Source organism: Mytilus galloprovincialis, chromosome 8, assembly GCF_965363235.1.
Source record: "Mytilus galloprovincialis chromosome 8, xbMytGall1.hap1.1, whole genome shotgun sequence".
Taxonomy (NCBI): domain Eukaryota; kingdom Metazoa; phylum Mollusca; class Bivalvia; order Mytilida; family Mytilidae; genus Mytilus; species Mytilus galloprovincialis.
In genome coordinates, this window is record NC_134845.1 from 11413793 (window position 1) to 11428679 (window position 14887).

The following is a 14887-nucleotide window of genomic DNA, read 5'->3' on the forward strand; positions in this document are numbered from 1 at the left end:
TTGGTCATAATTTAAGAAGACATATATAACAAGTCAATACTGTTTTTTTAAATTTTATTTGCGATGTGAACTGGCACAACTCTTAATTTCCAAAGGTTGTGACAGTTGAGATGTTATAACTGCATGGAGGGCAGTCCACAAACCTTCGACCAACCCTCGTTGTGGTTTATGATTGTGATGGTAAGGTCTTTGAGATCAGCTTGGGCGTGCCCAGGTGATCTCAAATGACGACTTACGAGTAGGTCGGGCTTGCAAGTGTAGTCACTTCGAGGACCATTCATGCGTTTGTTGAATGGCTGCTCTGTCTCGCCAACATACTGCATGCCACATCGACACTGAAGGAGGTAAATAACATTCTGGGTTTTGCAAGTTACATTGCAAAATATAATGTACACAGACCCAGTCTAGTTGCAAGTAAATGTTTGAATATTTAGTTTTTGTTCAGACATCGTCTGTTACCACATGACTTGCACCATCCTGGAATTGAACAGCTTTTATTTGAGGAGACGTCAGCTCTTACAAATAAGTCTTTCAGACTTGCTGGTCTCCGAAAAGCTAAGACAGGAGGATTGGGAAAGATCTTGGATAATTAAGGGTGTTTGGCAATAATTTGCCAATTGGCCCGGATCAAACGTGAGAGATTAGTAAAGGTTGGATTGTATGTTAGAACAAACGGGACTATTTTGCTGCGCCTCTTCCGTTTGTACTGTAACAGGTCATTGCAGCTGTTGTTGTTAGCGCGCAAACCCCTTATCTATGTCCAATTTCTTATAGCCTCGTTTTGTCAAAAATCCGCGACGTTCCTGTAGCCGTTTCGTGACAGCCTTCTCAGAGAAGTAAATCCGCTTTACTCTGAGAGCTTGACTGTACGGGATACGTTTTGTACAGCGTTTAGGGTGACAGCTCTGGGGAGAAAGATACTGATGTTTATCTGTGGGTTTACAGTAGAGGTCTGTTGATATATATATATAAGAAAATTATTAAAAGATAATAACGGTTTCAATGCATCACTTTTTTACTAGTACTTTCACTGCTTCCGCAGATCTTCAGGTAATGTGACTTGTATATAAATAAAACACTTAATTGACGTTAATAATAGTATGACGTTAACAAATACAAGGGAGACTACTATTGTCATTTTAATACTTTAAAATGTTACGTTAAAATTAGAATATCATTTATCATTTAATCCCGGGTTGAGAATGTTTATGAATAATTCTTCTTTCTTCCTCCAGAGAAAATCATTTTGACGATTGACCATATACAATGGAAATATTTTAAATCGTCCATTAGATTAACGATAGAAATAGTCGTTTGCCCTGATGAGTGTTAAATATTCATGGTTGGTTTGCTGTCTATGTAAAGTCATTCTAGTCCGCAGTTCATTTTTTGTCTCTCCAACATAGAATTCCTCACAATTTGAACATCAGATAGAATAGATGACCTTTGAACTTTTATAAGACATATTTTGCTTAACATAAACAAATACTTAACTGACTGAATCAACAGTTTCTGCGTATACTAAACTGTAATATTATTATATTCCTTTTCAGTTAAGGAAACAAATCTCAGTCTTAGAAGGATTAAAAGAATACACGATAACAATATTGAGATTCAGATCAGGTTTAGATGTTCTTAGTCCTCGTGCTCCTGTGGAATTTCTTTTAAATAAAATGAATCAAATATGTTCACTTGTTATTAAATCAAAATTAAGAAACTGAATGGGTTTATCAATACCAATGCTACTTCAATCTTTAAAGATCCAAATGTTGCAAAACATTTGTCCTACCTCCATGCAAAATATGTTGTTGTCCAAACAACATCGTTTTTGTGTGTAAATGTCATTACACATGTTACATAAAACTGCTTGATAAATGGATAAGGTATTGACATTTACTTGAAAACTCAACATATACCCCCACGGAACTTATCAAAGAAAAAATTCTGGATAATCATAGGTCTAATCTATTCCTTTGAAATTTCAACCAATGATGACGAACTAAATTTTCCATCATTGTATTGGATACCTTATTTTAAACTTCATAAGAGTCCTTATAAACAATGGTATACTGTTGGGTCTTTCCAGTGCTCCACGAAACCTCTTTCTTAATTATTAACATCAATTATATCAGCAATCAAAGCCGTGCTTCAAAGTAATTGTAAATATCCTACTCTAGAGGTGACGTTAATCAGATGTGAATACTAAAAAATCCTTAGATCTTTTAGAGAACATACAATCTAAAACTATTTCATCTTGCAATAGTATTAAAGCATTTGACATGTCTACACTTCATACAAGTATTGCCCATTCCAACCTAAAAGACCAATTGAACTAGTTGGTATTGCCTTGTTTCATGAAAACGAATGGCCAACGTAGTCACAACTATCTTGTCTTAGACAATATGTTTCAGAATGTAAGTAAGATGAACAGTTCAGATAAGTATTATACATATATATTCCTTTCACGCAGAGTATAACACACTAAACATACATAGTAATTGTCATTTTAAACTCTAGTACTGTTAAGCGCCTTATCTTTCAGGGGAACATATAAACTACCTACCACATTGTGTTTAAAACTAGATGATCGAATTGTTTACAGTTAACAATACAAAGATCTTCAATATCACAAACAAACTTGTCAAATATAGCAGGCTCATAATCATGTACGTCGGGGCGTTTTTATGTAAAAAAGACCCATTAGTGACTTTGGAACGATAAAAGTCCAAACAAAGTACGAAGTTGACCAGCATTGAGGACAAGACATTCCGAAAGGTTTTCCGAACACTTTTCGTGTAATGATTGTTATGTTTACGATCAATTTATAAATATTACCGTTTCAATGATAATATATGAGAACATACAATTTCTGACTACTTGAAAGATGCCACCTTTGAGGAGGAATCATCTCGACCAACAATGGAATCGACACATTAGTGGTAAATAAAACTGAACAAAAATCATTCAGTTTTTTCATTATCTTTTTGTTTATTATGTACACTTCTGATGAGCCATAAAACGCAATACAAAAGCACCTAAGTATTTAACATGAATAAAACATAAAATAGTGTAAAAGATTACTTAGGCTTATTAAAAATTAAAACTGTCACATTTTAGATTAGATTTTCGCTTGAACACTCCTTACCTACGTAGTTACATACTAAATACACTGGTACTGGTAGTATGCATCTTTTTGTGAGCATTAAATGATAAATCAAAATTTCGTAAACGGTAACAAGGTACAAATTTGTTTCAATTGGAATTGCTATGTATCGGGAACGAGTTTTTGGTCTATATTTCTTAACCATTAACTATAAATATTTCCTTTAAATGTTATGGTTGGCCAATGTCGGCATCTCCACAGGTTTTCACGGTCTCATATTAGGAATACAAGTACAGTCGAAATGACCTATAATATGACCAATTGTGTCATAATACCGAGGGTGACATAGTTTGGATTCGCTTATTTGGTGTTGCAAGGTTTCATTCATTTAGCAGTTCATGTGGTCCCCTCAGAAAGTGTATGCTGGCTTATTTTTACTCTTCTTATCTTAGTTACAAGATAAGCACATCAATTAAATGATGTCCCTTTAATTAATTCCATTTTTCAAATCGACCTGCAATAAAAACAAAAATCAACCTTATATTCCTACATTTACTCCATACATATTATACGATCTTCATAATGATTCAACAAGTATATAGCATTGATACTATTGCTAATGATGATGATGACGTGGAGGAGGAGGTTGTTGATCATTAGTTAACTGCAGATTGTTTTATTTGGTTGAATTATACTAATTGGAAAATTCTTTGTTTTTGTACTTGTAGTAGATTTATTTAATTTTATTTTGCAGCCCGTACGTAAACGTATGAAGATAGGAGAATGTTTATTTTTGTAGTAGATAAGTTTAAATTAAGCAAATGATAAATCAGTTATGTTATTAATTACAAACCAGTATATACTAAAGTTATATTCTGGATTTTCAAATAAAAAGATTTTAATCTAAGACACAAGTACAATTTACGCACTAGAAAAAAAACAATAAGCGTAGGGACATGTTTGTTACGGATATCACGTCCCATTGAAGCCGTAATAAAATTAGACACATCTCACAGCAAGTTTGAGATATCACGTAAAATTTATAAAGCAAATGTTGAACGTGCGACACAAACCTCATTAAAAACCATTAATACATTGGGTGCTCACGCCTTCTACAAGAGTAAGCAGTTTCTACACCACAAGTGGAAACCGTTGCTTTTTATACAAAAACAATCTGGAGATCTCAAAAAGTCACACCAATTTTACCAGGCTTATAATTTGGTGCTATAACTAAGAAAGGTTTAAGCGATCATCATTACTTATTCTGCATAACAATCAGTGTTAACTAGAGACATACAAGTTCACTGTTTATCATGATTCAGAAGCACATTGCTCAAAAGTTAATTGAACTTTAATCTTACTCTTATTATTGAACCCCTTAATTGAAGAGAATCATTGTGCTGTTTATGTAGATTTCAAATGCATACACCATAGTTTTATCCGTGTATCTTGATATCCTAAATGTAAGAATTAACTGTGACATAGACAGTAGATTTTTTGGGTTTTATCTAGTCTCATATTCTTGTAAGTCTTATCAGACTTGTGCATGCGTGGCTGGGAAGAATGTGTTCTTTGTGGGAATATATATAGTAGCGTAAATGTATATATGTCGTATTGAAATTCTTATATGAGTAAATTCGTCTTTATAACATGCAGCGTGTTTTGATTATTCCTCAAAGGATCCTTATGTTACCTAATTTATGCTTTAATTTATCTATGAATGTTTTTACACCGCTAAACCACTGTTGCTTTTATTTGACAAGGCAAATTATTTTGTGAACTCACACAACGATGAATCTTTATTTTTTAATTTTGTTTTGATTTTAATCAAAAATTATATTTAATGTAATTAATAGAAGAAACTTTGAATGATATATGGATTAGTTTTATAGATAATGGAAAAGACAGGATATGCAATATTCATCCATGACCCAAAATTCGGTATAAACACAGCAGACAATAAGCAAAGGTACAACTCAGTTATTGTAGTACTGTGTCACAAAGTCACAGTCACTCGTTGAACTGATCTCAAAAATTTTAGACCTAAAACAATTCAAAACATACAATATGTAATATAACTCCATATTCATCTTGTATACGTAGACCATACCGAATTCAAAACTGAACTGAAAGTGTTTTTTTTTTAAATTTTTCAGCTGGTTAGTATTACTTACGAAAGGCAGCAGATAAGTATATCTCTGGGTTTTTCTTAAAGTACAATCATGAATTTAAAAATTTTAAATAATCACCTTCATCTATAGATGACATTATCATACTTTATAAAGTTTAGTATAAAAATAAGAAGATATGGTATGATTGCCAATGCGCCCACTATTTACCAAAGTTCAGATGGTGTTGATGTAGACAATTATAGGCAACCGTACCATCTTCAGCAATGAGACAAATCTATACCGTATGGTCAGCTATGTACGCAATCATCCCATCGAACGTTCTCACCATGCAAGTTATATTTGCAACTGATTGATAATATACCTGCATGTGCTTCCTTCATTTAAAAAATTTACAAACAATTTAGAGTTTCTGACATTTGTGTCCTATCAAAACCTGCGATATTATCAATAAACATTTGGAATATCTTCTTAAACATAATTTTTGCTCTACATTTGTTGAAACTTTTCTTCATTATTTTGGAAATAAAAAGACCGGCATTTTTTGGCTGTATTTGTATATAATTTAAAAAAATCATCGGTAATTTGGTCATAAAAAATCTTTACTATCGACGTAATCAACCCCGACCTTTTCCTGTATCATATGCCCTTAAGCTTTCTATTGTGACCTTTTTATTTCTATGTATGATAATGTAAGCCTGCAAGTGAAGTTAATATCCCCCAAATGATAAAAAATCTTAGACTTGTGTTTCCTATCGTGTTTTTTTTCGATAGAGGGTTGCTGCTTACAACAAAGCTATTATTAAAGAGAGCCATGGTGTAGTGGTTAGTGCATTGGACTACTAACACAAAGGTTCCTGTTTCGATCCCTGTTCCGATGATAAAATTTCAGGGACTGAAATATCGAATCCCCCACACCATTCGCGAAAATTGTCATACGAAACGATGATAGTCCTACGGAAGGTTAAGGGAACGATAAATGGCTGACCCGTCTAACACGTAAATGCACACTTGAAGAATTCGAAATTAAGCAGGCGTATCCCGCTACAAGACAGCACTCGCACGAGCAAAGTGGAAAGGGATTTATATAAGTTACAATAACTTGTTTCTCAATCCACTATATAATTCAATATGTTTAGATAAAAAGGTTTTTCGTAGCTCAAAATGAAATCATTCATTCGAAACTTTACGAACGTCATCATAACTTTGATGACATTTATAAAATATCTGTGTCTGGTGAAAAAGTAAAATAAAAAATAATTCTGAAATTCAAAATGGAAAGTCCTAAACAAATGGCAAAATCAAGAGCTGAAACACATCAATCAAATAGATAACTACTGCCATATTCCCGACCTAAAACAGGCATATTCTCAAGAAGAAAATGGTGTACTTAAGGGAGTTCGCAGGTCTAAATCATTTATATAGGATTTTTCTATATTATTCTATAAATGAACTTTATCTTATAGTAAATAGAAAAATAAAATAAAAAAGTGGGGTCACCGTTCATTTGCGCTCACAATCTTCCTTCGAAAGAAGCATACATTTTTGTAAAGGTGTTTTTTTTTCTGTTGAAGTAATAGGAGAAATAAAGGTAATATCGAAATAAAAAAAAAGAAATTTATTACAGAAATCGCTAAAATTTTACAATAATTTAGTTTAAGTACAGCTTATATGGAAATTATATTAAAAAAGATAGGTCACCGATGAGTTGAAAAAGATATTTCAATTTTAGAGCCAAAAAATGGCATTTCTCCACCAAAGGGAGATCATTTGGAACTTTTTCAATGATGTATACATTTTGAAAGTCATCTGGGGCCACTACGAATTGATTGTTTTGAATGATTTTTGTACCATATGATAAAGTAACAACTACAAAAGGAAATAAATAAAATTTGTAATGAAAAACAAATGCTTGATTTTTTTCTGAAATTTTTATACCCTCGAGCCTCCTTAACCTGATTGTTTAGCTAGCTAAAGGTCTGATGTGTATGATTCCATTATATTTACAACAATGTGTGATGAATTTGATGAATACGCATTTCTGATTTTTTTCGATTTATTTATCCAGAAATTCTGGCCCACTTACAATTCATAGAGTTTGGTTTGAACATTGGTTTTATACTCTTAGAAAGCGAAAAAATCTTTGATAATCTCGGAAACCATTTGAAAAACGAAGATGTTCATTGCACATCTTGGATGGAATTGTAAAAAATATGTCCTGAAGCTTCCTATATGGTGATAGGAAACTCAAGCTTATCATAAGATATCTTATTATTTGGGATATATCAACTTCATCTACAGGCTGTCATGATCATATATGGCAATAGAAAGGTCACTATAGGAAGCGTAAGGTCATACTGAAGATTGACGACAGAACAGGAAATAACCAACCCCATCATTATAATTAAAAGAAAGGTCACAAAAAGTACCTTAAGGGCATAGTGCAGACTGTAGACAAGAAAGGGAAAAACTTACTTCATCTTGATTTTTGGTATTCCTGTGTATATGTTGCACCAATAAGCACATAAAAGTGGAATAAAAAAAGGAACTTCAAGGAAAATACAAAACGGAAAGTCCTTGAAATAATGGCAAAAGCAAATGCTTTAACACATTTTACGAAAAGAAAACAACTGATCTTGGTACAGGTATTTCTTATGTAGAAAATGGTGACATGTGTAATTATGAAAAATGTCTTGCTGCGTTAATGAAGAGCCCATCCTAAATTCGGTCACGAAGTTGAGAGCAAAACTCTCTCCAATATACAAGAAAAAAAAGAAAGAAAAAACCCCACTTATGACAAAAAGTAGTTAGCTGTCACTACAAAAACTTTAATTAGCTTTTCAAGACATCATAATTATTTGGGCTAATTTCGACGTAGTTATTCGAATGATATATGTTTCTTTTGAATTTTAATTCATGATGTTAAACAAAGTTGTCTTTTCGTACCTTCTACCTTTATGCATATTTCCCCATCAACTGATTTATTTTATTTGTTTCAGTCGTTGTGATCACTGTCGTATGTAAGTAATAATTCCTTGTAAAGCCGTTAATGTCAGCGTCTAAGCCGATATATGAATATGCCTTGCTGTTTGTTTTAATGAATACTTATTATTATATTAAACAACTTTTGTTTTGGTTTTGTGCGGTGAAAGTTATTGATAAAGATCATAATCAATTTTTTAATTATTTAAAGAGAGAACATCATCTATATAGCGGAAAGTAAAGTTAAAGGATATTGCTAACTTCTTGTCTTCCTTCTCTAGATGTTCCTGTATACAGACTCATAATAAAAAGGAATAGGTCGGCAAGAGAAGCGCAATTTGTTCCCATTGGAACGCCGACAGTCGTTTTTAAAAACACGTCCTTAAAACTTAACAAATATGTTGTCGATCATGAAATCAAACATGTTCATAATGTCAGTTTCAGATGTTTTTTGTTTGAATCAGAGTGCTTCTATCCCTCCCTAAGACAAGATAAGTGTGTCTACGTTTGTCATTCTTTTTATGAATCAAAGTAATACCAACCCTTTTAGTTTGTCTTTTAGTTTGGAATGGGGAATACTTGTGTAAAGTGTAAAAAAGTGTAATGATTTAATACTATTGCAAGATGAAAGAGTCTTAGAGTGTATGTACTCTAAACGATCTTTGGAATTTGTTGGTATCCACATCTGATTCACGCCACCTCAATAATGGGCAGTTTTTTTACAACAATGTTGAAGTCCGGCTTTGATTGCTGATACAATAGATGTTAATAATTTAGAAAGAGGTTTCGTGGAGCGCTTGAAAGACCTAGCAATAAACCTTTGTTTGTAAGGACACTTATGTAATTACCAATACAGTGATAGAAGATCAAGTTCTTCAACTTTGGTTAAAATTCCAAAGGAACATGTCATTTAAGTCATAAAGATTTATTGAAATATAGGATTTTTTTTCATTATAATGATCGTTTTTCTTTTTTTTTCAATGATGGCTTGATGATTGTGCAAACTAAGATATAAATGGCTCATGATTATCATAATTCAAATTTTATAAAAAGTTCAAAAATTTTTCATAGATTCACACATTAACCACCAAACATTTATGAACCACCAAAACCATTTCTGAATTTGACAAATAAAGTTGACACTTTATAAGATTAGATTTACACACATACAGGTTTAGATAGTTTCAAGGTTCCATTTAGATTTGTTTTGGCGTAAATGAATCACATGAAAAAGGATAAAAGTGGGACGAAATATACCAGAGGGACAGTCACACTCATAAATCTAAAACAAACTGACAACGCCATGGGTAAAAAATGAGGAAGACAAACAGACAAACAATAGTACATATGACACATCATCAAAAACTAAAGATTAAATAACACGAACCTCACCAAAAACTAGGTCAAACGTTTACAATGTACATTTAGGTTAAACGATTCAAGAATTCTCTGTATTACAAAATATTGAATAAAACAGTTTTTCTTTTTATTTGTTTGTGTTAAATTAATAACTAAGAAATATATTTACGTTTCAGGACCATGGATTATGTTATAGAGGTTGTTACCAGTTGAAGTCTTTTGAGACCACAACTTCATCTCACAGCAAAATATATTAATGATTAAATACACATTAAATATGTTCAAAAATAAGAATATGATTTAAAAGCCTTTGATTAAATTGTTCTTAACAAAGTCAACTGGAACACACTACCTCAGGCATAGTTACCTTAACTGGATTTGGCAAAACGTTTAGGAATTTTGGTCCTTAATGGTCTTCAACTTTGTATGAGTCTTTTGTAGACGAAACGCGCGTCTGGCGTATATAAAAAATTTAGACCTGGTATCTATGATGAGTTTATTTATGTTATATACTTTTAAAGCAATCGTTGAATTAAATAGTTTTCTTCTTCATTTTTTTTTATAAATAATGGTGATTTTGAACCTTCTAATAAAGATTCAATACTGTACTTGATATCCTGAAAGTGTTTTTCAAATGATTTAATGTGTACTTCCTTTTAAAAAATTCAAGAAGTCGACATGACAAACATGAACTGAATTTTTGAAGAGGTGGATAGAATATGTCTATTACTAAAAATGTAGCTACTGATGTAGGGCCTAAGGTTTGGTTATTGATATTCAACTTAAAATGTTTGATACTATGTTTTCTCCAATTCTTCCTTATGGTTGTGAAGTGTGTGTATTTATATGCAGATATAGGTAGATATCCAACGGACATACTTAAAGAGCAGAATGATAGGTATGAGGAAAAGGCTCATATTGTTTCAACCATTAATATGTTCATTTGCAATTTATTGTCTTCCTTTAAACTTCTTAATTTTTCATGTATGCTCATGTATATATGTTAATTTTTGTTTGTAATTTTTACTGCATTACTTTGTTATTTTGTTAGATTATGAATACTTATATTGTAGTTCACATACCACTGTTGGGGTCTTTGAGAAAGTAAAAGGTTGAACTTTAAACTTGCGAAAATGAGGAGTACATGTTTATCAGTTATCAATAAAAGAAAATGGTATTATATAAAATAAATAAACACAGCATATCGATTAACGGGTTATATAACGATCTTGATTTCCACTTTGTTCTTAAATTGTAGTATTACGCCACTTTACTATGTTATGCCTGCAGAGTTTGGAATGTGTTGGTCACATTCCAGAAACCTATCATCCAGGGGTTGTGGTTGATTGCTGTCTACGACAACCGTTCTGGTTTATTGTTGTAGTCTTGTTGTCGTGTTTTTTTTTCTCATTTTCAATTGTTTCTCATTCTGTCAAGCCGGGTCAGTTTGTCTTTTATCATACTGTGGTTATATGATTCAAGCTATAAATGTTCTACTTGTCACATCAACTATGTACTTTTTAGAACTAATCGACAGGCTGTATGTAATACTATGGACACACATCGTGAAATATATAGGGTAGTTATAATGATAGTGGAATAAATGAACTTAGTAAATTATTGTAAATAAAGAAATCTGCTAGGGTTATAGTAGACGCTGACATAATGCCGTCATCCAGTTTTATTGTGTAATAGTTTAAAAATATTAAATGTGGAAAAAAAAATAATTTCAAAAGGCAATACTTGTATTTAAATCATAAAAGGATATAGTTCCTAACTTTTTACAAGGAAACTTTCAATTTATTGATCACTGATAATCAGAATAATAATTTACGTTTAGCTGATGAAAAACTAAGTAATCTCCCAAAGCCAAAAACATTTTTTTAAGAAAACATTTACAGATTCTGGTTCTCAAAATGCTAAAAAAAAGTTTAGATTGTCAGCACATATTTATATCTACTACTGAACAGCAACATTTCATGTTTGTCAGCAGCTCAATTTTGATGAAATGAAAGAGTGTTTGGTATCAGAATATGTCAGACACCTACTCTACTTTGAAATATGAGTCGGCTTAGGTTAAGAACGACATATGGTGCATTCTTATTTTTATATTACGGCTATTTTAGTTTCACACAGTGATCTGTAGTTGTTAACATATTTGTTCTTCAATGACTTTATCATGACTCATGAGAAAATATATGTAAAGTATGATTATATGATTTAAATTATTGTTCATTATAAATAGATAAATGTAGCACAAAGGTGTCAGTATTCACCTCAAAAACTAGCAAAACCTTTGAATAGACTTATTAAGAAGGGATGTAGTTACGATACTGTTGTCAGGTCATTAAAGATTGCATATTTTGGCGTTGATTCACTTATAGGGTCTTTGCATCGGAACTAAACACATTTATTCAAAAACCAGTTGTTGGCATGACACGGGTTATGTTTTTTCTCATATATGTTTTGATGATATTATAATAAACACCTAACGGGAAGGATTGTGCCTGATGTTCATATGATGAAATCATAATCTTTCAGTCAATTTAATTGAAGTCTGGAGCTGGCATGTCAGTTAACTGCTAGCAGACTGTTGTTATTTATGTATTATTGTCATTATGTTTATTTTCTTTGGTTACATCTTCTGACATCAGACTCGGACTTCTCTTGAACTGAATTTTAATGTGCGTATTGTTATTCGTTTACTTTTCTAGAGGTATAGGGGGAGGATTGAGATCTCACAAACATATTTAACCCCGCCGCATGTTTGCGCCTGTCCCAAGTCAGGAGCCTCTGGCCTTTGTTAGTCTTGTATTATTTTAATTTTAGTTTCTTGTGTACAATTTGGAAATTAGTATGGCGTTCATTATCACTGAACTAGTATATATTTATTTAGGGGCCAGCTGAAGGACGCCTCCGGGTGCGGGAATTTTTCGCTACCTTGAAGACCTGTTGGTGACCTTCTGCTTTTGTTTTTTTTCTATGGTCGGGTTGTTGTCTCTTTGGCACATTCCCCATTTCCATTCTCAATTTTACCTATAAACACAGTCGTGAAATATATATGTGGAATCAAAAGCATAATGAAAGGTGAAACTTGCTTCACAAAAGATTAATCTTTACAGACAGAAAAAAAAGTCAAAACGCCACAAATTATAACTGTGGATTGAGTGCACGAGACATCCATAACACCATTGCTGTACAAATAAAATCTGATGTTTCAATAACTAAAAAAACTATGTTTTATAGCTTCTGTTTGTTTTAAAACAAACAGAACCTATAAACAGCTAGACGAGAAAAAAAGTTGTATACGATCAAGAACAGTAAAACCTTAAAATAGTTGTACATAATGTGGACAATGTAAATGAGGCATACACTAATTTTCATACGAAATTAATGAGAATAGTTGACAATCACATAACAGTAGGAAAAAAAATTGTATAGAAATAAGCATCATTTTTGAATAACATATAAAAATGAAATCTACAAGAAACAAATGTTTCACTACTAATTTTTGCATATGAGATAAAAAAAAAAAAACAACAAAAAAAAATAAAAAAAACTAAGACGTTATTTCTGGTCAACAATTAAACCCATTTTGACAAACCAAGGTATTCATTTTGATAACAATATTATATTGTGAAATGATCACGACATCATAAATCATCAATCTAATGTTGCAGTAGTGTTCAATGATTATTTTTCAAATGTAGTCAAAGACATTGGCAATGATAGTTGTGAGGTAGATGATAATCATGCAAGCATTAAAACCATAAATGATTATAAAGAATTGTAATGTTTAAGGCGGATTTATCGTTTGATGAAATTGATGTTGACTTTGTAGAAAAACAAATCAAGAAGATAAATGTAAACAAAGTTACTGGCTTTAATTTGACTAGAACACACACGCGAAATCGCGGACATTTAGAGCTTGGTTAAAAGTATTTAAACTGTCATATTATACTTTTTGAAAAACAAATCATTACTGGAGAATTTCAGGAAAGGTATCAAAAGTCAAAGGTACTGGTGGCAGATCAATTTATTTTAGCCCTCCTCTTTTTTACAAAATCCGTTATTATTAAAAAAAAATCTATTAATTTTCCATATACTGTTAACACACATATATTATAATCTCTGTGTAATAGAAGAATAAAAAGAAGATATTTTATTTTCCAATTATGGGTGCTATAGGGCATAATCATTACAACCTCATAATTTTCATTACAATACAAACAATGAGATAACAAAAGGTATTAATGAGAACTATTTAAGTTCTTAAAGAATATGTAGATAAAGAATCTATAATATTTTTTTCTATAAATATCTTATGCATTTTATTGCAAGTGTGGTTGATATAGATACCAAACAAGCCCAAAAAGATTTTTTTTATATAGATATCCATATATGTAAAGTACACAATTAGTTGGATATAATAAACATATCATGAGTACAATGTATCCAAAAAGAACGTAAAAGTTAAGCATGTAATATATGACCGCCGTTGATGGTAAACTTGGAATAGATAGTAAATACAATTTACACGTTATCTATAGTATGTATGTTCTTAGTATACAGATACAAATATGTCCTGTCCCCAAAGCAACTATGAAAGAGAATAGTAATTAGATATAGGAAGATGTGGTGTGAGTGCCAATGAGACAACTCTCCATACAAATAACAATTTAAAAAGTAAACCATTATAGGTTAAAGTACGGCCTTAGCTCACACCGAACAACAAGCTATAAAGGGCCCCAAAATTACTAGTGTAAAACCATTCAAACGGGAAAACCAACGGTCTAATCTATATAAACAAAACGAGAAACGAGAACCCTTACATATAAGTTTGTTTAAAGGTTCGATGAGTTTACAAGGATCACATAGTGATTTCCTCGCTTTAAGTACAATATTACCATAAAAATTAGGATGTGAAATACCATTTTTAATAAGCTTTCTACAGGTATAGCCAAATGTAATGCCCTTTAACGTTAATTAACGTCATTTTGGGGAGAAAAAAGATAAACGTGATTTTTCAAAATCAGTAAATGTTTTTAGCGTTTAAAAAGAAGTGTTCAAGTGTACATTTTATCGTCATTCACGAAAAATTGCCAATTCAGGAAGAAAGTTTACCGTTATTCGTCATGAAGGTAATCCCATTACGACCCTCATAAAAACTATGTGTAAAAGTAAAAACGTCCTTAACTATTCTATTACTTAAAAGTCCAACCGATGACGGAAACAATATTCGGACGTCTTTATCATCGTTTTTCTCCCAAAATAACCAAAACGGAATAATCATAATCGAGGATGACAAATGCGA

General features: G+C 31.8%; 1 protein-coding gene and 1 long non-coding RNA gene across 2 annotated transcripts in view; both read left to right on the top strand.

Moving 5' to 3' along the window:
* The window catches only part of LOC143085075 (uncharacterized), a 76826-nt gene that overhangs the window by 36960 nt on the left and 24979 nt on the right, over positions 1-14887 (top strand). The gene's annotated exons all lie outside the window — the stretch shown is intronic.
* Positions 3607-10768, top strand: LOC143085073 (uncharacterized). Its single transcript, XR_012981237.1, has 2 exons — positions 3607-8252; positions 9750-10768. It is a non-coding gene; the product is annotated as an uncharacterized LOC143085073 (long non-coding RNA).